The sequence below is a fragment of the Vulpes lagopus genome, chromosome 8 (genome assembly GCF_018345385.1).
Source record: "Vulpes lagopus strain Blue_001 chromosome 8, ASM1834538v1, whole genome shotgun sequence".
Taxonomy (NCBI): Eukaryota; Metazoa; Chordata; class Mammalia; order Carnivora; family Canidae; genus Vulpes; species Vulpes lagopus.
Genome location: NC_054831.1, coordinates 95,453,026 through 95,480,390, shown reverse-complemented (window position 1 = coordinate 95,480,390; position 27,365 = coordinate 95,453,026). Strand labels below are relative to the sequence as shown.

The 27,365-nt window shown below is 39.7% G+C and overlaps 1 protein-coding gene and 1 non-coding gene across 14 annotated transcripts in view; both read left to right on the top strand.

The window, feature by feature from the left end:
- Positions 1–27,365, top strand: part of PDE4D (phosphodiesterase 4D) — a 1,379,610-nt gene that overhangs the window by 1,192,331 nt on the left and 159,914 nt on the right. The gene's annotated exons all lie outside the window — the stretch shown is intronic.
- On the top strand, positions 5,457–5,560 carry LOC121498293. Its single transcript, XR_005989690.1, has one exon. It is a non-coding gene; the product is annotated as a U6 spliceosomal RNA (small nuclear RNA).

Genomic DNA, 27,365 nt, shown 5'->3' with positions numbered 1-27,365 from the left:
AGTCCTCTTCCTGACTCCTCTGAAGTACCCACCAGCGGTGAGAGTGCCCAGGGCAGGAACTGACGCAGGGGAAAGGCCGCGTGGTCTGTGTGAGAAGTGCCTCAGGTGGGGTATGTCAGAGGTTTGGCGGCCGGGGCACTGGGTCAGGCACAGTGGGTTAAACATCTGACTCTTGGTTTCAGCTCAGGTCAGGATGTCCGGATCGTGGGATCGAGCCCCGCGTCAGGCTCTGGCCGGGTGTGGGGTCTGCTTGGGGTTCTCTCTCCCTCTCCCTCGGCCCCTCCCACTCATGCTCACTCTCTCTGAGATAAATAAATCTTTAAAAATTTTTAAAAGGAAGGTTGAGTGCCTGAGACTCGGCACTCACCTTGCTTCTAGGATCACTCACTCTTAACCCCTGAAATAGCAGTTTTTATGGACTGATGAGATTCATCATCTCTGTGTTTTAGATTCGCCATAGGCTCTTCATACCCATGATCATTTTCTTGGGTTCTGTTTCTAGCTGTGAAATTCCTGAGCTCTCTATCCTCCAGATGTACTTCCTTTAGATATTTCTAATGTTTAAATAAATATCCAGTGCTATGTAGTGTGTTATCCTCTCTCTCATTCTCTCTCTCTCTTTTTTTTTTTTTTTTGTGGTTCTTTCCGAGCACCATGGCACTCTGGAAGTACTTCTAGTTCAGTTTATTTTGCACACCTCACCCCCTCCGATATGTTTCTGATATTTGCTACTGCACACTTGAGTTGTCCACGTGGAGAACCTCATTTTTGCATGCCCTCTTGGGTTTGCTCTTTCTCTGTTTCTGAAACATGAAAGATTGTGTTTAGGCTCTGAGATCCCAATGAGGCATAAAATATCTCCACTGAGCTTTAGAACCATCATCCTGGAGGTTCTCAGAACTGAAAAAGATAAAATGTGCCCTATTGATTGACAAAGAGCATTAAGTTAAAAGAAAACAGAGGGTTTGTAAATAAATGGGTAGATGAGTAGCTAAATAAGGAAAGGAGGGAAGAAGAACTGAGTTAGGATGAGACGTCTTTTCCCTAGAGAACCAGGAAGCGGTCGACATTGTCACGTAGCTGAGACTGGAGAGGGTCTGGGGACCCAGTTCATGAACTTAGGGAAAACTTACCAGCACGAGAAAGTAGCAGACAGAGCAGTAAAAGAGGAAATGTTTTCCATGTTACTAGGGAGGGAAACGGAAAAGGACGGGTCCTGGAATGGAGAGCTTGCAGTGGAGGAACAGATGAGGGCTTCCGAGGTGACTATGCGACTGTGCTCTTTAACTAGAATTGTTCATCTAGAAATAGACCTAAGTTTTCTCTTCCTATAGGTTTTTATTTTGAAAAACATTCCAAACTGTTGTAAGTTTTGTTTGCTTGTTTGACATATAAGTCAGAACCTGGCAGGAGGGAAAAGGGGAATTGAGGGTTCACGGCTTGCTCTCCTGCTCATGCACTTTGTGATCTTAGGCAACTTACTCTATGCTCTGAGTCTTTACTGTTAAAATGGTGAATAACTATAATAATGCTCTCTTGATTTTGAGGATTACATGACATAATGCATGAAGAATATTTGGCACAGTGTCTGGTAATAGTGAATGTTAGCTCTTGCTGAAAAGGTAGGCAAAAAGCACCTTATATATTGAAAAGCATTACAAGACTATCAACAGGCACTATTGTGCCATTCATGTTGATCTTAAAAGTAGTTATTTTTGTAAACCGTACCTTTTTTCAGCCCAGCTGCCACTGCTGAGAGCATTTTAGAAACAGTTTCAGAGATATTTCATAGGCCATATTGGGAAAATGCCATCTGATTGGTGGATTGTCATGCTTCACTTTTGACCAGAAACATTATTTCCAATATGATTACCAACCCTAGTCAACAAACAGAATGTCAGAATAGCCTGCATCAGGCTAATTCTAGAAATGAATCCATTCCAAGGAGGAATGGATGTGAAAGAAGTGAAGCCTAGACTCTGAAGGAAGATGGTGTCCTTTAGGATTTTAATCGTAGAGTGATGGCAACGGAATAAGCATACCAGATAGGTTTTCCCAGGAGACATTTTGGAAGAGTCTGCTTCATCTGAAGTCAGCCTGTGAGGGGAAAGCCATGATCTCTAGGAGTCTTTTTGCCTCTTCAGTCACACCTTGTGTTCTAAAGATCTTCTCAATCCTGTTCCATTCCCTGGAAACCACTACAAGTCCTGGAGATAAAGGAGAAGGCTAGTGTGTCTCAGCCGGCCAGCTGAGAGAGGGGCCCAAGCCCTCATCGTTTCAACAGAGAGGGCAGCAGAGGAAACCAACATGGCATTTTGACACTCAGTATTTCTCATGGAGTCTATCAAATTATTACTGGGCACTTCCCGTGTGCTTCAGCATCCTGTCTTGAGGATTTGCACAGTTCTCACCTAGGCTACCCTCCTCTTAGGTAATGGTGTGTATCAGCAGTGATCCTCTGGTTCCAAGGTAAAACCCAACTCTGCTAACTTAGGTAAAGGAGAATCTAGTAAAATGAAATCTAATCTACTTAAGTAAAATAGGATATTGGAATCATTTCCAATTCCCTGAGTATTAGTGGGCATGCTGGAGGATCAGGGTGGAAGGAATAAATTCCTCTTCAGAATGCTAGAAAGGCACAAATAAAGGGAAATTCTCATAGCAGGAGCAAACAACCTAGTAAGCCTCCTACAACTGTTTTTAGTTTCTCTGTTCATCTAATGCAAGAGTAAAATTCCAGGAAGGGGTCGAATTGGTCTAGTTTGAGTCTTGGGTCTTGGCTGTAGAAGAACAGGGCATCTGGCTTTTCCGCCAGACTGTGTACTAGAATGTGGTACTAAGAGCCTAAATTATGAGGCCGGATTATGTGGATTATGTGTCATATCTCAGCTCCGCCACACACAGATGTTTCTCCTCAAACATTTCATTTAACCTTCCAGAGCCTCAAGTCCTTCGTTTTTGAAGTGGGCATAGTAATAGTAATTATCTCATAAGGAGTTTATGAAAATTGAGATGATATTTATAAAAAAAAATAAGCACAATGCATGGCACACAGGAAGCACTTGATCAATGTGGGCTATGCTCTAATTAAAATTACCCAGTGGAGACACCAGATAATTTCATGAAGCAAATTAGGATACCGTTAGTGAAGGGGAATAAATGTTGGTGGATCAAGACTTATTATTGATTATAGTGAGGTAAGAAGGTTGGTCACAACGCACTTTATTTTGCTAAGATATATCTCAGCAAGCTATTCTTTATAACGTTAAGGTTCTTAGAAATGCAGATGGCACCTGTTCATTAATGTATCCCTGGGAATCCAGTGTCTCTGAAGGCACAAAAGTGATTTGACTGCCTGGTTATTTGATCCACACGTTTATTGATACCTCCTTTATGCTCAGTTCTATACAGGGTCCCATGATCCGTGGCTCTGGGTTTTCTTACAAGGAATCAAAATGAGGAATAATTTGTATTCCTGTAATCTTTGTTTAATAGTAATCTAAATGTACTGTAGTCTAATAAGTCAGTACCTAATTAGGTTTACTTTAAGGGATACAGAATAATAGAGAGGTATTGTTATTAAGCCTCTCAACTTTCTAAGAAAAACATGTAAGTAGAGCCCCAGTGTATGGACGAGCTGGGTTTCTGAGTTTACTGGAAGGTTCATTGTTTGAACTTTAGTTATGGATATCCACACAGTGACATTCATCAGACGCTTCCTAGAAAAAGCCTATACCCCATCCCAGGAAAGTAAAGATTTCCCAAGGAGAAAGAATCTGAAGGAGAATTTGAGGTCCCCTGGAAAAGGCACTTTGGTCCATCAGAGGCATGAGATGGACTTAGATCTCTGAAGACAGACGGAAGGTCACTAAAGAACACCGCACAATCTACTCATTTGGAACATCAGCATTATGGTGAGGAGGGCCCAGCCGGGGCTCTGGGCAGCTAGACTGAGTACCACACAGTGTGGCAGAACCAGATAGAACCTCACTGGCCTTATGGTGGCTACCTATGGAGCCACTGAGGCACTGAATCTCTTGTTTAGATCCTTCCACTTGGCCCCACACTCTGAAGAGCTTCTGAAGCCACCCAGCTCTTGTCTCTGTGTCTAAACCTACCATCTCTGTCCAAACCCCAGATCTGACCAATTCTGGCTGGTCCAGCCAACCCCACCATGCCATGTCACCCAACAAAAGAACAAAAGGAAGGCATTTTGACTAGAAACTGAAAGTAGAAGACACTTAGTGTTACTTTTTTTGTGAAGGGTATGTATCTTTTACCAGGGGAACTACTAGGCATGGTGGAGAGTGGGAGAGGGTGGCTTCGAATTTATTCAGTCAATACAGAGAATCTTGGCTATGCCCCTTATTAACCATTTCACTTTAAGCGACTTATTCTCTGAGCCTCTAGTTGTCAACTATAAAATGTAGATTAATAACAAACCTATCGTTAGGATTAAATGAAATGAATAAGCACCACGCCTAGTATCTGGCACATAGTAGGGACTAAAAAATAAATTCTAATTCTTTAATAAACTTTTTTTTCCCCTTGAATGTACAGTAAGTTTCAGAGGTAAATGAATCATCTTTACAATTGGAAGCTTGACATAAAGAAGAAAGAAGTAAACAGCTAAATTTCTCTTAAAATGATTTTCCTTTACTAACTTGTCTTCTATTGTCTGTGTTCATACAAACTAGCTATGCCTGCAAAAATGTTTCCATGGCCAGTTCTTTTCTACATGTTTAAATTCCTAATTGTGCACACAATCTTAGTCACTATATTTTCATGTGCAAGCAATTAAGACTCATTTAACAGCCCTCCCTCTGGAAGGTTTTGTTCTCCATCTGCCATAAATCAGATTCCTTAGGAACATGTTTGATTTTTAAACAATGTGAAAGTACTGTTCATTTTGTTCAAATTCATTTATGTACCATTTTTTAAAGTGATGTAAATGGACAGCCACAAAAAGCTCAGCAGCTGGTCAAAACAAGACATCAAAGAAAACGTTGAATTGGGGCAAAAAATTAAAAAAAAAACTAATATGCTAGGACAAAGCCAAATAAAAACCATAGTCTGATAAACATTCCTCAGACACATTTTGCTCAAAGTACTTAACAACAGATTTAAAATATGGGAAAATGGGAATACACCGCTCTTCCCAGTCTTGAGCTCACGGTAATGTATGTGAGGAAAAATAGCGAAAGCAGCCAGAAGGAGGAAAACAGAAAAAGATTAGATTCGTAAGTGTTTTTGGAGAGACACGTTTAAGTAATAATAACCACAAGACTCAAAGAGATTTGTAAGACACTTTTGTTCATTTAAAAATACTTTGGTGAGTATGCTTCTCCTTTACCACAGGTGAAGTCCATTTTAGTATGTTCAGTGAGCTTCTTTGGATCATCAAAAAGAAATTAATGCATAGTCAAATTAAGAGAGAAAAATAATTATTAGGTTCTGTGCTCATTTCAGCAGCATATATACTAAAATTGGAATGATACAGAGATTAGCGTGGCCCCTGCCCAAAGATGACACGCAAATTTGTGAAGCATTCCATTTTTTTTTTTTAAGAAAAAATGATCACTAAATTCTCAATACAAGTGCCTGTGTACTGGTAACTTAAACTCAACAAAAATTTAAAAAGAAAAGGATTATTTTTTTCTTAAAGGTTTTCAAGATTAAATGTCACTATTTGAAGACGTAGGCCTGCAGAAAATATTTTTCTTTGCCTAAACGTCCCATTGTTTGGGACTTGAAACAAATCACCAACATAGCTAATGCAGTAAATCCCCATTTATATATCAATAGAAAGTTTTGAAAAAAAAAAAAAATAGAAAGTTTTGTCCACCAGCTTCCTAAGGCTTTATAAGCTGAATTGTTTTGATACCATTTGATGAAAGGTTCTGTAAAAGTTCAAAGTTTTGTTGTTAATTTGGGCAGTCACACCTGCACATTTAAAATGCCTTTGTGCAAAGTGTAGCCCAATCTGCTTTCAAATCAGACCTTCAAAGAAGGGTAGATTCATAAGTGTGACAGATCCCCTTAGGTGTTTCCCTACAAAGAAAAAGTAAAACTAAGAGAGCCACTCCCACCCCACCATCTTTGTTTGAGCCTTAGCATCAAATGGCACTTCTAAAAAGAAACGCAGAGAGAACGTTAGCACCTCTCTGCTGGAGATGTTAAGCAAGATAAGGAAGGTCTTCTGGAAGAAGTGGCTCCTAAGAATTATGAAATAGTTGTTAATAAACAGAAAGGAGAACATGGAAATGGAGGGAAAGCATACTTTAAGAGCAGCTCAGCTCAGAAATCATAGACATGTGTACGGGTATTAGTTCCATTGTAGGGTGTAGTTAAGAGTCAAATGAATGTTGTGCCAAGAGTTTAGGGTAGTGGTTCACAAACTTGTTTGTTCATTATAATCACCTGGGAATCTTTTTAAAATTCCAAAGAATGAAAGAAGAAAATATAAAAATTTGAGAGACCACAGAATAGCGATGTCCATGAAAAAGGTCTAATAAAGGCCCTATACTAGCAAAATAGTTAGTTTGCAGAAATATAGAGCAAGAGATTGTTGCTAATGATAAAAGAACAGGTGTGTGGGATTTAGTAACTGGTAATTGTATGAATCTGCGTGGCTGTGAAATGGCTCTGACAGTATATGAACCCTTGTGATCCTTGCTATTATATATAGCATATATAGGATTATATATCAGATAAAAATAGTTTGATACTTGAATTCCAATTTGGAATTTAAGGCTGGTTTATCTCAGTGCATAGATTACCTAAATTTCATGTAGGAGAAAATGTTCCCCATGTCTAATATTCTAGGAAACTCAAGGTCATAATCTTATTTTAATCATTTGGAATGAAAATCTTTGAAAGGTGTGGTGCTCATTCTTAACCTTTTTTTAAAGGCATGCACCGAATGTAAGGAAATTATTTTCCGTGGCTCTGATCGTGATTATATACATCTACTTTTATACTTTTTTGACATTCACAGATGCCCTTTGGAGCTAATAATCTGTGGACTTTCCCCCCAGTATTTCAGAGCCCCAGATGTTGCTGCATTTTAACTTCTCATCTGCTGCTCCCAATGATTACTTCTTTAATGTTGTTAGTGAACCTGGCCTCGGTGACCTCTTTTCTGACCTGCCGCTTCTTTGCCTTGGAAATCCAGACTCCTAGCCATTGCCTTGAGTCGAAAATAAGAACAAATGAACTCAAAATAAAAGTGGAGTTGCGACCAATCCATCTCTGAGGTAGAGCTTTAGGATATTTAATGCATATAACAAGTTTTAAATTTTTTTTTTCAATTTGAGTATAGTTGACACACAATGTTACATGAGTTTCAGGTGTGCAACATAGTGATTCAACTTCTCTAAATGTTATTCTGGGCTCACCACAAGTGCTCCTATCTGCAGTGACACAATGCTATTACAGTATCGGTTCGTTGACTGTATTCCCTATGCTGTGCCTTTTATCCTTGTGATTTGATCATTCCATAACTGGAAGCTTGTATCTCCCACTCTTCTTCACTGATTTTGCCCATCCCCCCAACCCAGTTCACTCTGGCAACCATCAGTTCATTCTGTTCATTTACAGGCCTGATTCTGCTTTTTAGCAAATAAGCTTTTAAAGGCATTTGTTGACCGTTCTGGGGTTCTTTGCACCTATTTACTGGTATTGAATAGAGTAAGTTCCCAAACAATTGATTTCCGGGTAAATAGATTATTACTAAACTACTAGAGCTAATAAAATTAATATTGACTTATCATCAAGCAATCAACAAAAACATTTAATTCTGTACTCTGGGTTTCAGGGAAATGGAAATAAGTAAGATGTAGTCGTACTTTCAAGGACTTAGCAAGATATAATTATACATATGAAAAAGATACCAAGAATCAACCCCCAGGATTGTGTCATAGAGAATAAGTGTCTTAAGAATTCAGATGAATCAAAGATCAAATTCAGATAAGCAATGATATACTTTGAATGCTTTTCAGATACTTTGGAATAGTTAAATGTTTCACCTGACCAGACTTTTGTAATGGGCATGTTAATGGATGGTCACTACCTAGGTAGAAGTTCAGCATTGCTCCCAACATCCCAGCCGAGTAGCCCTTCCCATCCAGGAATATTTGCTATTACAAAAGAGAAGTGATCACTTATGATTTATTTACTGATTTTTTTAAAGATGTATATATATTTGAGAAAGAGAGTACAGGTGGTGGGTAGGGACAGAGGGGGAGAGAGAGAGAGAATCTCAAACAGACTCCCCACTGAGCACAGAGCCGATTCAGGGCTCAGTTTCATGACCCTGAGATCATGACCTGAGCTGAAATCAAGAGCTAGATGCTTAACCAGTTGAGCACCCAGGCACCCCTCACTTATGATTTGTTAACATTCCTTCATTCTGCTTATGGCCCTGAACTTGCGAAACTTATAGAAAAAGCAATAATCCCAAGGTTTTAGGGACCAGAGCTTTATTCCCAGCTCTGTCACTAGCTCCCTGCTTAACCTTGGATCAGTACTTTAAGCTGGTTTTCCATCTATAAAATGAGGAGATTGGATTAGATGATATCTAAAAATCCAACCAGCTCTTTCATGTTTTTTTAATTTTTTTAAAAAAATGCATGCTTCTGATTAATTGCCTTCGTATTCTATAATTGTATTTCCCTGAGGAGTTGAATAAAAGATACACTAACTAAATCCATGTATGAATTCCAGTTTCTCTGATATAGATCCTTTAGAGAATATCCTTGACACCCACCATTTACTATTTTGAATTTTCAACAAAAGGTTAACAGAAAATTCTGGCTCCCCTGGCTAGTCATCCTCTCCAGTTGGCAGAAGTCTTCGTGTGGACTTGATGGTTGCCTAGAGCAACAAAATATTAGGGACAGAAACATGTTCAGGGACTTGATTGTATAAGTGACTCAGAGCTGAGAGACCTTTTCCAGCTTGACTGGAGCCCATACTTAGCTTGAGTGAGTATTTGTCTATGCCTGTCTGCCCCACTCCGCTGACTGGGAGGTGCCTGATATTTTGCCTATGGAATACAGAAGCCAACCTTGAAACCTGCAGAGGGGGGTTAACTGGTCAGAAGGCAATCTTCATTCAGCACATCTCACACATGAGAGATCATTAGGACTAGTAAATATAAACAAGATGAAGAGGCCTATTGTGGGCTTTGAAGAGCACATACCAAGAATATTGTGAAAACTCAATAAAAAGTCAATGTAAGAGCTACTCTTCAAAGCCAATTATCCCTTTCGAGTTAGGACAACCCACTGGAGGAGCTGTTGACAAAAACCAATACCGTTTTCCTTCTCTTTGTGGAAGCCAGACATCTCTGAGTATGCTCTGAGTTAAAACGTGAAGTTAAAAAAAAAAAAGAAGAATAAGAAATTTTCTATTCCGCAACTCCTTAAATCCTCAGGTCATCCCCTCCTTGTGCCATCAGTCTGGCTCCATAATACCAATTATTCCAGCTTATTAAGGAAGTTATTAGCATCTGGGAATCACGTCTTTAGCTTCTAGTCAGTGTTGCCTGCAGCATGAAGTGGAGGGAGAAGTAGTAGCCAAGTCTCATTAACCTCAAGTCCTCTGTCCTTAGCTATTTAACTAGGTTCCGTCTTACTTTTGTGTTTGCTTGATGTTGTTTTTATACCCCATACACATTCTTCTCACTCGCACATGAACAAGGTCATTACCCGTAATAACAACAATCATATACTTTTACTTTTTATCCTGATTGAATATTTATTGTGTCTTCGTGATCAGAAACTGGCCCTCTCGATTTGGACCTTATGGATTGTAATGAATATTCTTTTTGGGTGATTGGAAACATAGTCCTCAACTTACATGGTTTACATAGTAACTCTTATCCGAATAACCATAGCAGCTGTTTGGAAACATGGCTTCAGATCACTTGTTTGCAAATGTCTTTTTCCGTTCGATCCTGAATGTAGTGGAGCCCATATACGTTACTTGACGTGTGAAACACATGTGACCCTGGCAGATGATTTGGCTGACCTTGAAAACTACAGCTGTTTAGTCACTTTAAAAACAGGGCCGTATGAGTGATTTACTAGGCTTGGGCTTAGCGCATTTTATGCCGACCGATGGGAATTCTGACCCTTCAGGGAAGGAAAAAAAAATGTGTAAGACAGTGGAAATGTGTCATGCTGGGTGTTAATGTTGTCATTAATTTTAATACCTTCTTTTACAAAAAGTGCAGAGACGACTGCTTGCCGTCATAGGAAAAAGGCAATAACATCCCTGTGGCTTTTTTTATTTTTTAAACATTTAATGAAGAAATTCAAGTTTTGGCTTTTGTCTCCCCTCCATTCAAATCAAGAGCAGCCTATAATCTCCTAAAAAGACCAGAGCTGCTTTGCTTACTGTACAATGTGTCTCCTGCTTGACATTTGGTGGTGGAGGTTTAACATTCTCTCCCAAGGCAGCCTGCTTGTGTTTCAGACACAGTGTGTGCACACTATTGTAGCTGGACCTTGGTTCAGCTGGAATGAAAGAGTTCTGAAAAATTATACTTTAATCAAGATAGAAATTTATTTCTCTTCCCTGTAAAGGAGACCTAGAGTGGGTAGTCCAAGGCTGGTACTGCTGTGGGACCTATGACCCTTTCAGATAATTCCTCCACCATCCCTAGAGTAGAGGCTTTGCCTCCATGGTCCAAGATGACATCGAGAGAGCTCTAGCCATCACATCTGAATTGCCAGCAGTAGGACAGAGCAAGAGAGGAAGAATAGCACATCCCCTCCCTGTGGAATAGAATTCCCAGAAACCCCACATAATGCTTCTATTTATAATCCCCTTTGGCTCACTTAGACACCTGCCACGTTTAGCTGCAAAGGACACTGGGAAATAGAATATTTTGTCCAGCAAGTCCCTAATATGGGGATTTCAGTCTCCTTTCCTCTCCTCCTTTCCTACCTAGGCCCTCTCTCAAATTCCTTGCCTTCCAGGAAAGGAATTTACACAGTGCAGGAAAAACCCATTACTGTCAGTTTCAGGATCTGCTCACTCCACTTCCTTATCTGAACTCTTGGCGGGAAAAATCCCACATGACTTCCAGCTGGAATTCAAGTAAAGTCAAGGCTCTCACCTCAGCTGGACCCTCAGCACCACTTGACATTCTATCCTCACTCTGTGCTCTCTCTCACTTCCCTTGGTGCTTATTCTGAACTTCCCCTTGTCAGGCCTCCTGACCCTGCAGCTGCTCATCACCTTGCAGCAAATGCCTTTACTAGCTGCCTCACTAAGAAACTCATTGTGAGGACATGAATTTCCTCAGCTTCTGCGTCCCCTCATTGACACCCATACCCATCCTTTCCTCCCTCCGGGTCTCAGCAGGTGGTAGGTCCCTTCCCTTTCCGGCTCTAAGTCAACCTCTGCCTCTGTGCCCTTGGCCCTCTCTTCTCAGTACCTCTACGATCTTGCTCCCCCTTATCCTTTCTTCTTGTCATATCTGCGTTCTCTCCTCCTTTTCTACCTCTTTCCCTAGCCATGTCTCTCTCAATCTTAAAGACAATACAAAACCAAGCAATAGCAAAGCCCGATAACAGACCCCTTGTTGATCCCTTAGCTCATTCTTTTTTTCCCTTTTTGGTCAGGCCATGCTCCCTCCTCACCTCCCAGACACTCCTCAAGCCACCGGTAGGTGGATTTTCTCACACACCTCAGCTCCCACCACCCTCATCGTGGTGTCCAGGAAACTCTTTTTCGCCTGTTCTGCCCTGATCCTGGAGACCTTTCTATGAAACCTTCTCCTTATTCATTTACTAAGTGTTTAGTCAACACATATTTATTAGGAGCCATTCTCCCTCAGACGATTCTCCTGTCTCCATTGCAGCTCTGAATATTCTTTATCACCATCCTTCATGATCTGTCTTCCTCCTCTCCTTCCCCCCTTAAACATGAGTGTTCACTTTCTGTTGTTTTTCTATTCTGTGCATTCTCTAGATGCTTTCAGGTACTTCTGTTGTTATACCTCCCAACTTGGAAGGCGATTCCCAAAACTGTCTCTACTCAGGCCTCCTCCCTGATTTTAGACTCAGGCAAAAGTCCAGTGCCTGATGGATGATATTCCACTGCTTACATACAACAAGTTTGGGACACCTGGGGGATTCAGTCACTGAAGCGTCTGACTCTTGATTTAGGCTCAGATCATGATCTCAGGGCCTTGGGATCGAACCCCGTGTCAGGCTCCATGGTCCATAGGGAGTCTTCCTGAAATTCTCTTCTTCTCTCTCAGCGCCCCCCCTTTACTCATGTGCTTTCTCTCTCTCGCTAATAAATAAATCTTAAAAATCAATAAATACAACATGTTAAAAACTGGATTCATATTTCTTTGCAAATCTGTTCTTCCTATCTTGATCAGAAGCACTTTTATCTTAGACTGAAACTTGGACATCATACACCCCTCCATCAAATAAATAACTATATTTTTATTTTACTTTCTAAATTTTTGTCAAATCTGTATTCTCCTCTACACCCTACTGACACTTCTCCAGTTCAGGTACTCATCAGCTCGCCCCAGATTACTGTAGTAGTCCCTGCAATAGTATTTTGAAACTGTCAGTTGCATTTAGCATTTTATTTAAAAAAATATAGAATTGAATAGGAAGTAATAGAATGTAAAGCCACATCTATAGTATCAAAGCTAAAAATTGTTTTATGATATTGTTGACATACACACACACTCATAGCCATTTACCATGAAAATGTATTTCTTACTGTATATCAAAAAATTTAAGAACTGGTTTATTAAATAGTCTATCTTTGGCATACTCCTCTTAGCCTAGCCTTCTGCAGTGCAACCAAATTAATATAGTTGAAAACATTAGTCTGAAAATGTCACTGCCCTGCTTAAAACCCTTCTGGACCTCCCATCAGCCACAAGATAAAATCTAATCTCCTTGGCACTGGTACACAGGACCCACCGGACTCTTCCAGTAGCAAACTTCTTCCACCCATACATGCCATGTTTTACAGCTCTCTGCATTTGCTTGTTCTCTTCTCTCCAACTAGAACACACTTTCTTCTGTTAATTACTTGGCTCATTTCACCTCAGTCTTTAGGTTAGGAAAAACCCAAGCCCTGCCTTCTTCCCCAGGCTGGGTCAGGATCTTCTCTGTGTTTCCATAGCTCCTATACTTACCTCCAACATAACTAAGGAAACTTTTTTTAAAGATTTGTTTGTTTGTTTGTTTATTTATGATGGAGAGATGGCAAGAGGAGGGGCAAAGGGAGAGAGAGAGAATCTCAAGCAGACTCCCCAACAAACATGTAGCCCAATATGGGGCTCAATCTCACCACCAGAGCCAAAATTAAGAGTCAGAGGTTTAACAGACTCAGTGACCCAGGCATAGCCCTAGTAAAATTGTTCTAAAAGTTGTAGTTTATACCTCTTTATTCCTAAACAGCCCACCCAATAATATGTCAATTCTTTTGTTGTGCCTTCACTATGTAGCATATGGTGCTAGAATACCATCATGGATGGACTTCTGTGTCCAATAGTCCTGGAGCCAGGAGGTCCATATACATCTCTTCTTAGAGTATCTTAAAATGACTATTAAGTAGAATCTAGAAGCCAAACATAGGGCAGTAGAAGCGAACATTGAAAACTTTGTTTCTCCTGTGTAAGAAGGAAAGTGGAATGAAACTGCCTCTTAACCCATTTGATAGGAGGGAATAACGTGAAAGAAGGAAACGACGGATGACCTCCATATTGTCATACCTCTGAATCAGAATGAGGAAAATGTGTGAAGCAATTGCCAGTACTGGCCTATTCTTCATTGGCCAATAATTTAAATAAGTCACATGATCTTACAAAATGTCATATCTTTGTGAAAAAGATAAAACAACTTTTGGTGTATTCTGAGTGGCATTTTAAGAGTAGCCTTATTAATGGCCAGAGAAGGTTGGCCTCTCGTCTCACTGCCGTTGGTGAGTTTGTGAGCACATCATTTATCCAGCTGTGTGGATATACTAGGGAGACATCTCTGTGATGTGACAAACACACAACACTGTGCCCAGTGCACTTTTGAAGCATTTGTGTGATGAGTGTAAACAGTTTTTTTTTTTCCTTCTGATTTGGGCTGTGGCTTCATTTCTCCTCCCTAATATACAAACAGATCTCTTTCATATCTTTTTCATACTTTACCTACCACTCCACTTTTCTTGAGAGGGTAAGAACCACTCCATAGTGCCTCCCTTTCATACTGTGGGCCAATTCTATCACGTTGTTTTCTGGTCATGGGCATAGAGCTGCCTCCATACTCAACACTAGCCCTGGACCATGAGATTAATGAGAAAAACAAAATGTCTTCAAGTAAAAGGAAGTGGTTCATGTTGTGGAGAGAAACTTGGAAAGATACACCACCAAGGACACCAGGGCTCTATTCTCCCTACAGGCTACAGCTGGGTTCACACATAACCATAACCATAACTGGTTCAAAATAACCAGTCAATTCATTTAGTTCCATCAAATGGCTAGTCAATACAGTAAGGAGGAAGGGAAAATAAATGGTTGTTTTGAATGACTGGTTTAGCATCATGTAACCTTGATCTTACTCATTTCCGGGGAATAATTTAAACTCTTAAAGAAATACAGTCTACTGCAGGTTAGTTTAGTACCAAAATACAATTTAAAATAGCATTCGTATTCAACATGTACTTGTTTTTCCCAAGTGTCATGAAAACAGGTAGAAATAAGGTCATGGGCATAGAAACTTGAATCATATTATGGGAAAAGAAAGGTTAAAATCATTAGGAGAAACTATCTTCTTTTTTGTTCTTCTGTCTGAATCTCTCTCCTTCCTACTTACTCTATCTTGTTCTTTCATTCACCCTTCTGTTCCGCTCTCCTTTCACCTCACTCACAGTAACACCAGCTCTGTGCCAAGCCCTGTGCTGAGACAAAACATGTGATCCCACTGGATTCTCATATCCTTGTGAGGTAGAATTAGAACCCCGTTTTACAGAAGAACAAACTGAGGCTCATAGTCATTATTTCCCGTAGTCACTATTCCGAAAAGTTGTACCGTTGGGATTCCATCCCTGGCAGTTACAGTTCAGATTCTACACCCAGAACACAACCCTCTATCACTTTGCTCTCATTTCACTGCCGTTCTTTTTTGTTTCTTCCATATTTTCTCTATTCTTATATTCTCCACTGCAGTCTCCCACACTTCTTTCATTATATCCTCTGCCTCCTTCTTTCCTATTCTCTTCTCTGCCTCCTTCCCTTATTTCTCCATGATCTCCTCCACCTTATATAATGTCACTTTCCTTACCCTCTGTACCCTGTTAATTCCAAGCTCAGAATCCATCCCTTTCTCCCCTCATGACACTTCCTCATCTCTCATGGCAGTGTCTCCCAGCCCGAGGCCCAGCCCCTTTGTCATTCTTCACGGCTACTTTCTCAACATCTGTGTTTGAGTTAGGAGCAGGGTGTGGTTTGAAGCACAAGACAAGGCAAGGATATGTTCAAGAAGAGCCTGTGCCACTCTGCTCCCATACACAAGGAGTGCTGTTCATGATTATAAAGTGATTATAGAAGGGAATTTCATTGCTGCCAGAGATCTCCCAAGTTAGGTTTTGTTGAACTCCAGATGGTCTCTAGTGACTCAAAAAAGAAGATGCATCCTGCTATGATCACTACCAGGAAGTGAGGACCAGACAGCAAATAAAAACCAACTCTAGGACTATGAGATCCAAGACAAGTAGAACTCCCATGTATAATTGCAGTAAATGTTGAGGGGTACACCATGATGTAGTACTTTGAAAAAAATTATATTTTACTTGAGTGACCACATTTTCAAACAGCCAGTTCAAGAGAGGAGTTTCATTTCCTTGAATCAAGGCTATTAGGTAACTTTTCCTGGAACCATTCTTAAGAGTTCCAAGAAAGAACTCCAGATTCCCAGGCTACTGGCAAAGAGTGGGCGTCTTCATACAGTAATTCACAAAGGTCCCGCATCAGCATGTAATAGCATTGCCATCAGATTGGCTGCTATCAAAAATACCTGGATCAAAATAAATGTCATTTGTACAAGGATTAGGGCATAACAATTTTGAGGAATCATCACAATTCTAGAGAGCTGTGACTTCATCTTTGCTGGTCGGACATATGGTATCTTGAGACTCTACCACTTGTTTGTTTGTTTGCCTATCTGGTGTTTTCTTGTTCTGGACCTGCTTTTTTCTACTCTTCATGTTCTCTGCTTGTTCATAGTCCCCACTTACGTCTTGCCATAGCTTTTCTAACTCCAACTTTACTTCAGACCACCTAGAGGTGGATTTTTTTCTTCTCCTGATACCAGTTACCTTGTTTGCATTTTCTCATTGACAATTACAGTTAAATAGAACCTACAGATTTACAAATAAATTAGACAATTTTTTATTCTAGGCACATATTAAATAAGCCATTGTTACTATTGAGCCTATGAATTGCTTGCTTTTGGGTTAGGTCCAGACCTGGTCTATTTAACATTTTAGACAATATTCTTTTAACAAGTAATTTTTTGAGAATCTCCATGTGCCAGACCTCAGCAAGGCTCTTGGGATATATGATGGCCAAAAGAAGCATTATCCCTGTCCAAGTCCCTATAATCTGGGAGCCAGGAGAAGGGAGATCTATATTAATTAAATAACTATAGTACAGAATGTAAAATTTCAAACTGAAGTATGTGATAGGGAGGAAAAACTCTATGAGAGGGGAAGACCAGAAGAAGCCCAGTGTGCCCATGCTCCTGGAATCTCCTGAAAAAATAAATAATCACGTCTAGCGGACTGGATCTTCTGAGAAGAATCCAGAAGCATATAAGCCAATTAACCAGAATAAGCAAGACAAAAGCCTTTTCTTCTGTTGTCATGCTCAGTTTGTGATGACTGTTGCAGAACTTGGAAGCCAGCATTGGCTTCTCTGCTGTTCTCCCACCCAGAAAAGGTGTCTTTGAAAGACCGGCGCCGGCTCCTCTTCCTCTTCTTCCTTCACCAACACGACCGTAACATCTTCTTCCCAGATCCCAGGCCCTGAATTTGGACCTCCCACGTGGCAGGACTCTAGACTAATCCATTAAGTCTGCTGGATTTTCAAAACACTCATTCACATTTGGATGCCCGGGGCCTCTCATGTAGCCCTGGCTGTGCTAATTTCTGCACTTGCATTTTAAACCCTTAGAGTCAGGATTTCACCAGAAGACTTCCAAGTAATTGCTTAGATGGCACAATAAAGATATCCAGGTTAAAAGAGAAAACATGTACTAATGAGTCTGCTGTTCTTTGCAAAGGCCCAGTAATGGGGAGCTTCCCTTTAGGACAACTTTGCCAAGCCATTGTGAGTTGTAGTGACACTTGGTCAAGGATCTGTTGACAAGAAAAATTTAAGGGAGGTAGGGGGAGATGAAGTTTATTCTTGTCTTTTGACAAACCTGCACAACCACAGACACCCATCCCTAGGAACCTAACACAAGAATTTTGGGGACTGGTTTTTGTTTTTGTTTTTGTTTTTTTTTCTCAGACTCTGAAATTCTGCTGAATCTCCATCCCAGTATCACTCAAAGTCATTACAGCCTCTCTTTGTCCCGAGGCTGTAGCTTGTGTCTGAAGTTCCTGCTCCAAGGTTCCCTTGTGGTATTTTTAATAGTGTTGTTTGAAGCTGCAGCCAGTTGCCCCGCGGTTTAGGAGTTAAAGGGAATAGTCATGTGGTGTGCTGTGATCGCTCTTGGAGGAATGTTAGGACGAGTTAAAATCCAAATAAGATAGCACCTGAAGGAACCTGGTCCCTTGGTGAAAGTACTTAACCACCACAGAAAGATGTCAACCCTCTAATTCTTGTTGTTTCTGGTAAGTCCAAAATGCTTAAGAGGAAATGTTTACTCTTAACCAAACGGAGTTTGGCCTTAGTTTTGGCATTGAACGCAGAGTGTGCACGCAGATTCACTGTTGTTTGCCCATCTACTTTTTCCATGTTTGCTTTTCTGTCTAGTTAAACCTGAGGATGTGTGTCAGTTTAAGAGAAAATGGCCCTCTGAAAGTAAAGGGTACATTTGAAGAAACGGGGGGAGGGGAATAATTAACACCTTTGCTCAGAGCACCAAATTCTGTGAGCTGGTGATTGCCAACTTTGGGCAATGGTTAGTACCACTACTACCAAAATAGGTCTGGCATCTCTTACACAGAATCTCGATGCCCAGGCCCACACCAAGCAAAGGCTTTATAGGATTCCACAGCCTAATATTGGTCAGCTATTCCTTGGGGCAATAAACATTGGTGTAGTTGAGTCACCTGTGGCTCAGAGTAATGGAAATATTGTTCCTGCTATTTAAAACAAAACCAGTTATTTAAAAAATGATACATAAATACTTATCATATATAATCTCTCCTTGGCTTTAGGAAGTCGTTTTATGAGTCTTTCTTTAGCGGTCCAGTGAATAACCTATCATCTATGAATCCCCTTTAAAAAGTTTTCATGGGTGATGGATTTATTTCAGGGGGAATAGGTCATATATAAAATACAATCAATACCCAATTAAAGTCATAACATGTAACTTGTATTGAGTGCTTGTTAGGCCAGGTGCTGGACTGAGCTCCCTGCTTGCCTTATTATTTCCTCCTCCCCATACTATGTGAGGTACAGGACTGTCATTGTCCTTTCCATGGGAACATGAGAACACAGAAGCTTAGACTTGAGGGGTTAGATAATATTTGAGGAGTTACAGTAAAAAGAAAACACCTCCTTTAGTTCACCTGAAAAGTCTTAGTGTTTCTTTTTTTTCTTTCTTAAGATATTTATTTATTAGAGAAAGAGAGAGAATGAGTAGGGGAGAGGGGCAGAGGGAGAAACCGACTCCTCACTGAGCAGGGAGCCTGATGAAGGGTTCGATCCTAGGACCCTGAGATCATGACCTGAACTGAAGGAAGTCACTGAACCGACTGAGCCACCCAGGCACCCCAAGTCTTAGTGTTTCTTTCCCACTTCTAAAATTTTTTCTTCTCTACTCTCAACTGAAATAAGGTCACCCAGCCTATACGTTATAGAAACAGGACTCTAAAGTCACTGCCACCAAAATCCCAACAAAGTCAGCAATTTAGGAAAATGCGTATTTTTTTTTCTAATTGAGGGTATTTCTGATAATGACATGACTAAATCACCAAGATTACTGGCTTGAGTACCAAATAATTCCTGTAGTAAGAAAAACAGGAAATAACTCAGATATAAATGATGAAAGTGGCTGCAGAGTTAGGAAGACATTTGAAAATCCCCTCATACCAAAAAATCACACCCTGGGGCCTAATACAATTTAGTGTGGGTGATATTCATAAGTGATTCTCTTACCTGAAGGATTGTGGAGACAATTGAATGGGAAGGTCAAGAAAACACTATTCAAATGATAGAATTTTATGGGGGAAAACAATTACTGTATCTTATTGGACATTGATGGAGAAAAACAAATTTTGGCAAAAGAACTGATAACAGAATGTATGGTCATTAAGTTAAAACTCTTGAGTTTACCATAGAAATGTCTTAGAATCTGATTTAGGAATTTGGAGACAAAAACAAGACCTTAAGAAATTCTAAATGCCATTTATTTAGAGAAGTGTTAAAGGAGTAGAGATTTAAACAGTTTCACAACTTGTGGTTTTCAGGGGTCAAAGTCAAGATGAGACTGTAGATGACTCACACTGCCCAGCTCACTGAAAAATGTGGGCAGCTTTGACAAGCAATGAATTTTATCAATTTTATTCCAAATGATCCATCTTGAGAGTGACTTAAGGGTTCAGACACTATTTGGGTTTTTTTGAAAAAAAAAGTCTCTTCCAGTTCAACTGAAAGCTCTTAATAGATATTTCTTTTCTACTTTTCAAAGTACCTCTCTCTCTCTCCTCTCAACTGTACCATAAGAATTTCTTTTTTGTTGTTGTATGGTAAGGAATATTTGAAACACAAGTTACAAAGACACTCGATTTTTCAAATTGACGTGGAACTGCCGTATATCCTTAACTGTTGACGCTAGAGCCAGAGGCATGAAAGAGTTGTTTGAGTACAGTTCTAAGTTAAATATATGCTTTTCGCCATTTCTCTGTATTTTCTCAAGGTGTATTTTTTTACTGAGGAAATAAAATCATAGGTGATTGTTTTCTGCAGTTTTTTTTGTAGAGAGCCTTATCCAACTAATTACATTATCAGGGCTCAGTTCTGCTGTCCTGCTCCTGCATGTGACAGAGTCTGAATAAGAGGAAACTCTCCAAATCCAATTTGGAAATAAAAGAATCAAAACTCTTTCAACAGTTTGCACTGGACTGCATTATTTGATTTGGAAGAAAGTGAGTCAGCCCGCTTCCATTTCTTGATGAAATAACTATCTCATTTACTTACTTGAAGGAAATTACCCTCTTCAGTGGCTTTGAAAATGTTACATTTCTATCCTAAGCTACTGTGGTGATTACTGCTCATACCTAGGACATTTTTTACAATTGAAAATATTTATAATAAATAATAAATTCTCATGCTTCAAAATACAAAATTCAAAAGAGTTCCAAAAATCAAAATGTGAACAGTTTCTTTTGTGTTAGGTAAGCACATTTTATGCATATATAAAATATGAATTTTCTAGCAACCTTTTAATAATGTAATAGGAAATGTTTAATCTTATTAGGTTAATATTTTGAAAGATATCAATAGGGAAGAACTTCCTGTGGTTTCTTCAGTATTTTTTTAAAAATAAGAAAAGGATTTTTTTTCTAAACCTATTAAACTTATCTTCAAAGACGTATCTTAAATTTTTTGTGTTTGTAAATGTACTTATGTCCATTGGAAACAATGTGTAATTTGCCTGAACATGGAGGTCTGTAAATGAAATCAGCAGTTTTCAGTTAGGACTTGATAACATTAGATATAGTTATCTTTTATGGCAATCAGACATACTTTAACCTTTTGAATCTCTGGCACAGTGTTTATCTTGATTTCAGTAGATTTCTTATAGCCCTAGGAAGGACCTGTTCATTCTTTGTAGGAGAATGGAAAATTGCATCTAAAATTCATCCATCGTGAATCTGATTTTTTAAAAAATCCTACAGGGAAGATAGATTTTTGTAACTCAAGCTGGTCAGTAAATCTCATAGGATGATTTTTCATCATCTCTAGCCAGCAGAGGTGAAAGCAGCTGCCCCCTACTTCTGTCTGTATGCACACAATTCCAGAGAAGCAGTAAGAAGGAAAAGAAGCATGAGAAAGAAGGAACAGGGGCCCCTGGGTGGCTCAGTGGTTGAGCATCTGTTTTCAGCTCAGGTCGTGATCCTGGGGTCCTGGGATCAAGTCCTACATTTGCTTTTCCTTCTGCCTATGTCTCTGCCTCTGTGTGTGTGTGTGTGTGTGTCTCTCATGAATAAATAAACATCTTTAAAAAAAAAAGAAAGAAAGTAGGAAGAACATGAGTTTTGGAGCCTGCCACACCTCCCTAAACTTATTTACCTGATGAATTCAGGAAAATCACTGGACCTCATTTCTGGAGTCTCATTTCTGTCACCTGTTATATAAAATGGTGATAATACCATGTGTAATTACAAAGATTAAATGAGACTGTATGGAGAGTACGTAAGACACAAAAAGCATTCAACAAATACACCTTTGCACTTGAAAATGGTCTTCCTATTATATACCCTTTATTTTCTTTAGAATTAAAAAAATCTCTTCTGTATTTCCTAATATAGTATCTTTAATGGAGATATATTCTGTAAACAACACATTACTCTAACATCTCTTTAAAAGAGAAAAGCATCAAAAAAAGGGGGGGGGAAGCATCTATAAAATAGCAAAGTCACTTCTAGGTTAGAATGTTTCAATTGTTAAAGGGGGAAGATCTCTAAAAGAAATCCAAAGACATGTGTTCACCATGTAAGCCATTTAAGTCACAACCCCAGGTTAGTCCACTTAACTGGGATGATATTTGGTTTGCATGTCACTTCTCTGTTACCTGTTAAATGATTTAAGTCTTCATTTTTCTTAACCTGTCCACTGATTGCAAGCTGCTGCAGGACAGACTTCATTAAACCCAAATTTCATCAAACTCCCTGGCAGCTAAATGTAAACTCTGTACACTGTCAATGCTCAACAGAGGCTTGCTCAAGATTTATAAAGCCCTGTTTTATGCAGTCAATTCATGATAAAGCTAATTTTAACAGTTAAAATATCATGAAGATCAATATTCAAAAACCACTAATCTTTCTGCTCATTAACAATCTAATGAGTAGCATCCATTGATTTTTTTTTCTTTGCTTTCTGAGGACACACACACACCCTATTTTTCATTCTGTCCCCTCTTGTCTTCTCTGAACATACAGCTTTCTCCTTCATCTGGAAAAGTAACTTGTGTGAAAATATATGCTCTTAGAGCTGGAAAGGATCTTACTGATCCTCAGTGCAGGGTTCATGTTAAAGACAAGACTCATCTCAGTACGTAGTGGTCACAGCTGGTCTGTGGCCAGAACTCACATCTCCTGACTCACAGCACACTTGGTTTACTTAAGAAGGCAAAGAAAAAGAAAATAATTTTTTGTCTCTTTACCAGTAATAGAAAATTAGACTAATAAAGTCATAAAAGATGTTTCCCTTTTATAACTCATAAATTCCTGATAGTTCCTTTTTTTGGATCTGTGATCTTTAAAACATGTGGCTAGTATCTATAATTGGATTAAAGTGAAAACATGTGATTATGAAAGAGTTGAAGTACCTTTGCCCCATTCTGCACTGCTAGCCAGCTTCAGGGTAGAGGTACGCATTTGACAAGCAGTGAACCAACAGCAACCCTGTGGAATTCTCAAGATTCAGTTGAGCTTTCCCAAGTTCAAAGCCCGTCAATTCATTATTGGTTCTAAAATGTAAGTCACTTGGAGAACCAAATAGTTTTTACAAAATGTCCTTTGAAAGTGATAATAGTAGACAACACTGGAAGCACATGAATTATTGCCCAAATACTCATTTGCTTAATTAGGTGGCATATTGGAATGTCTACTTTATTACTTCACAGTGCTATGGCTAGTATAAGATAATATAATATTTTGTAATTCTATGTGAATTATCACATATTTTTTGAGTACTCACCATATTCCAGGCACATCTAAGTTTTTGGTGTGTACATTATTATCTAATCTTTACAATTACACTTGGAGATTGTGTTATCTCCATTTTTCATAGGAAGATGTGTGATTTACTTTAATTAACTCACTCAAGGACATGCACAAAAAATGGTAGAGCTAGAGTCCAGACTAAGTTCTGGCTGAGTCAATAACCCCTTAATCCCTATGCTAAATCGATTTCTGTGCTCATGCTATAAATCTTCTTGATCCTTTAGTTGATTTATTGATGGTGACATTTCATTTTAGTTTTTGTCAAAATGGAACTGTTACTATAAAACCCAGTCAAATTGGAGTCTGTATTTGAATAAAAGTGAACATTTGAGGATTCTAAGAAGGAAGGAAGGGAAGGAGAGTGAGGAAGGAGGGAAGGATAAAGGGGAAAAAAGGAAGGAATAACGGGGGGGGGGAAAGGAAAGGGAAAGAACCGTAGCACCTTCCTAGTACCTCTGTTACTATGTTGTTTTTATGAATATAAATTTTAGAACACACTTCTCAATGCTACTATATATTCCCCACCTAACCCCAAATCACATATTACTTAGAGATCATTGTTTATCACCATGATGAACTCCCATTTTAGGGGGAAAAGGTTCTTCAGGATTCACAAAGAAAATACCTTACTCAAAAGCAGTCCTAAAACTTTCTAAGAGGGGACACCTGGGTGGCTCAGTGGTTGAGCGTCTGCCTTTGGCTCAGGTCATGATCCCGGGGTCCTGGGATCAAGTCTTGCATCAGGTTCCCTGCAGGGAGCCTGCATCTCCCTCTGCCTGTGTCTCTGCCTCTTTCTCTGTGTCTCTCATGAATAGATAAATAAAATCTTAGAAAAAAAAGAAGTTTTCTGAGAGGACCAATGGAAAGCTAAATTGAACTCCTTTTCCTTTCTTAGATATCAGGGACTCTACTGTTATATAAATTTTGTCATTTTTATTTTTGTTACCTCTTAGCTCTTTCCCTGCAGTTATAAAAAAACCTAATATTCATTCATTCATCCATTCATCCATTGGCATGTGTTGCAAGCCTTGTGCAGAGACAAAAAGGTGGGTTCTGACTAGGGGACAATATCACCAGTTCTAAAGTATGCATGTCAAGAAAAAGTCAGGGCTGGCCTTTAGAGACACAAGCTAACTGCATCCCATGGGTCAGTGGAAGAAAACAAGGAGGTAATTAGACAACTATATGAGGTCAGAAGGAAACCCCTAGAGGTATAACTATAAGAAGCTCCAGACCCTAGCCTTTAAGCCCTAAGACGCGAATTTCCATTCTGGGAAAGATTCCAAGTTGAGTAGAACATAGCCCTGGCCTTCTGGAATATGCAGAGTGCCCACCAATGTCTGAAACATCTTCTCTTCCACACGCCCAGTATATCAGTGTGATTCAGCATGCTCTCATTTAAACATTTCATTTAGCAGAAGAGGTCTTTCTTCAAATAAATGTTATTCAGAAAGAAGCCTAGCATATAACTCAGCATAGACACAGCAGACCTGCTTTAGATGAAGTCAGGTGTGGGGCCAGGAGCATTTGGCTGCCCCCTATTTTATTTACTTTCCAGGACAGGCCCCTCAGGGACCTCCTTAAGACCAACAAAACACCAAAAACAAGATCCTGAAATTGTCATTGTCTTGACTTTGTTAATAACAGGCTGAATACATACATGGCCTTGAAAAAATGATTTTACCTTTCTGGGCCTTGTCAGTGAGCCATGGGTATAGCCTAAACTACTTTTTTTTTTTTTAAGATTTTATTTATTTATTCATGAGAGAGACACAGAGAGATAGCGGCAGAGACACAAACAGAGGGAGAAGCAGGCTCCATGCAGAGAGCCCAACGTGGGACTTGATCCTGGGACTCCAGGATCATGCCCCAGGCCGAAGGCAGGCGCCAAACCACTGAGCCATCCTGGAATCCCCCAAACTACTTTTTATAGATGGTTTTAGTTGAACTAAACTTTTTAACAGCTATGACAACATATTGGGGGCAAGCACATTGGCTACAAAAAAGGAGCTGAAAGATTATTAAACTGTGGTATAATATACACATTGGGATGTCTTCGTTTTGTAGGTGCAAAGAAATCATTACCTAATTGTAAATCTTCAAGTAACAGCCATCTGTAGGAAATGGATTTTATTCATTTTAAAATCACCAAATGGGGTGCCATTTGTCAACTAGTTACCTTGTGTTTACTTTCCTCCTATGGATCCTCACACCTTGGAACTTTCCCTCTGCCATGAGAGTAAAGTATCCATTTATAGTATGTAAATCTTTGCAGGTGGAGGATTCTTCGCAGTTTTACAAATGGAACATGTATGCATAGATATAAATTTTACGTTCAAAGGAACAAAGCTCGTCTTCAGTGGAACACTCTAGCGACTCCTGAATCCAGCCAGACCTTTGTAACCTTCAAAGAAGAATATCTTCTTGACCCTAAGATGTAAACCTAGTAAAGGTTTTAACTTTTAATGTCAGAATGTCGTCAAGGAATATTACCTCTCTTGAAATTAGTGCCTGCAACCATGTCTTTATGCTAAGAATGTTTGCTTACCATCTTAAAATCTTGACCTTTGGGGGCAAACATTTGTACTTACTATAGAATAGAGATGTCTTGTTACTATTTATGAAGAAGATAAGGCAGAGAATTTCCATTGCTTTTTTTTTCCTCCCAGTTCTAACAGAAACAGTCTTTAGTCTTGTTTCCTAGAGCTTATGATACAGTAGCCCTTACTCTTAAGAATTTTACACACCCTGATTTTTTGTTTTACTTCTTTCATTTGTGCCAAGTGAATGCATTTTAAGAACCTACTTTTTCAAACCAAAGAGGATTAAAAATGGTTATCGGACTTTCAATCCAAAAAATAAATTAACTCCACCAACCCTGAGTCTGTATCCCAGTCCGCACCCCTCTCTCCATTCCTGAGGTCTTTAACTGGACCCAACTTACAGGACATAACTTGACTCAAATTTATAACTACAGTGTGACATGCAGCTAAAGAAAACTCTTAGGCCACGCAACATCTCAGACTTCTAAAGCAACAGGATCACCTAACCAGAACGTAACCTTCTGCCATAATTACACGAGTGCAAGTGACAACTGCTTCACCTGCTCCCAGCATCTCTGACTCTCACCCTTAAGAAGAATGGGTGTCTGCTAGGCAGCCTGGCAATTCATATGGTGCTGCATCTGCAGATATTTTTATTATGCTTCTCAGCTTTGGAAATCCATTATTATTTTGCCCATATGCCCCTTCTCCATTTCTACACCCCTCTAAGATAATTCAGAGTTCCTGGGATCCATCATCTTCAGATTCGTAACTTCTATTTCACACTTACCTGTTTCTAAGCATAATGCAAGCATGACAGAGTCAAGGCCTAAGGAAACCTTGACTTTTCCATGTGCACCACTAGATCCTGATCTTCACTGCAAAAAAATGAGTAAACTGTTTCTCTGCGAGGAAAAGCCCCTTCCTGTTATCTCTGCCTCTACTTGCTCCTCCTGTACATGTCTTAAGAGTAATTTTTTCCCCTCAAAATGCACTTGTGATCATGTCTCTCTTCTACTGATCCTCATTAGAGAGTACTCAGAGCCTCCAGGGTAACGTTTGAACTTCTTTACCTTTCACCTAGAAACGGTGTCCCATGGTAAATTGACCAGAGGCTTGGACATGAGATGCCCTTGGCCTCAAATTGCCAGTCAGCTCAGGTGTAACCTTTCTCATCTTCTGTTTCCTCATCGACATAATGGAGTACTGAACAATGTCAGGAGGTTGTTGAAGTCCTCCTGTGAGATTCCAGATGTCAAAAGCCTGGGACAAAATAAATGTTCAATAAATATGAGCCACCTTGCTCTCATTGTCTGGCTCCTTCCTGCCACATGTATGTTCCTCCATCCGGTGCCCTCCACCCCCCTTCACCCCTGAATCCAGCCCATGGCTGGCAGTTTCCTGGTGAAGCCATGTTCTCTTGCACCTTGCTAGCTTTTACATATGTTGTTCTGCTTCCCTTTGGGGTCTTTTCCACCCTCATCTCTTAGGCAACCTGGAGGGTGTATACTTGCCCCTGAAGACACTTTCTGAATTCCTCCTGAGTTTAATCCTTCCAAATCTTTCTCACAAGTCCTCAATCTTAGTTGGTCTTATGTTCTCTAATGTGTCATTACCTCTGGTGAGTAGAATATGTGTCTTCCTCAACCATGAAGCCCCAGGCCCCCG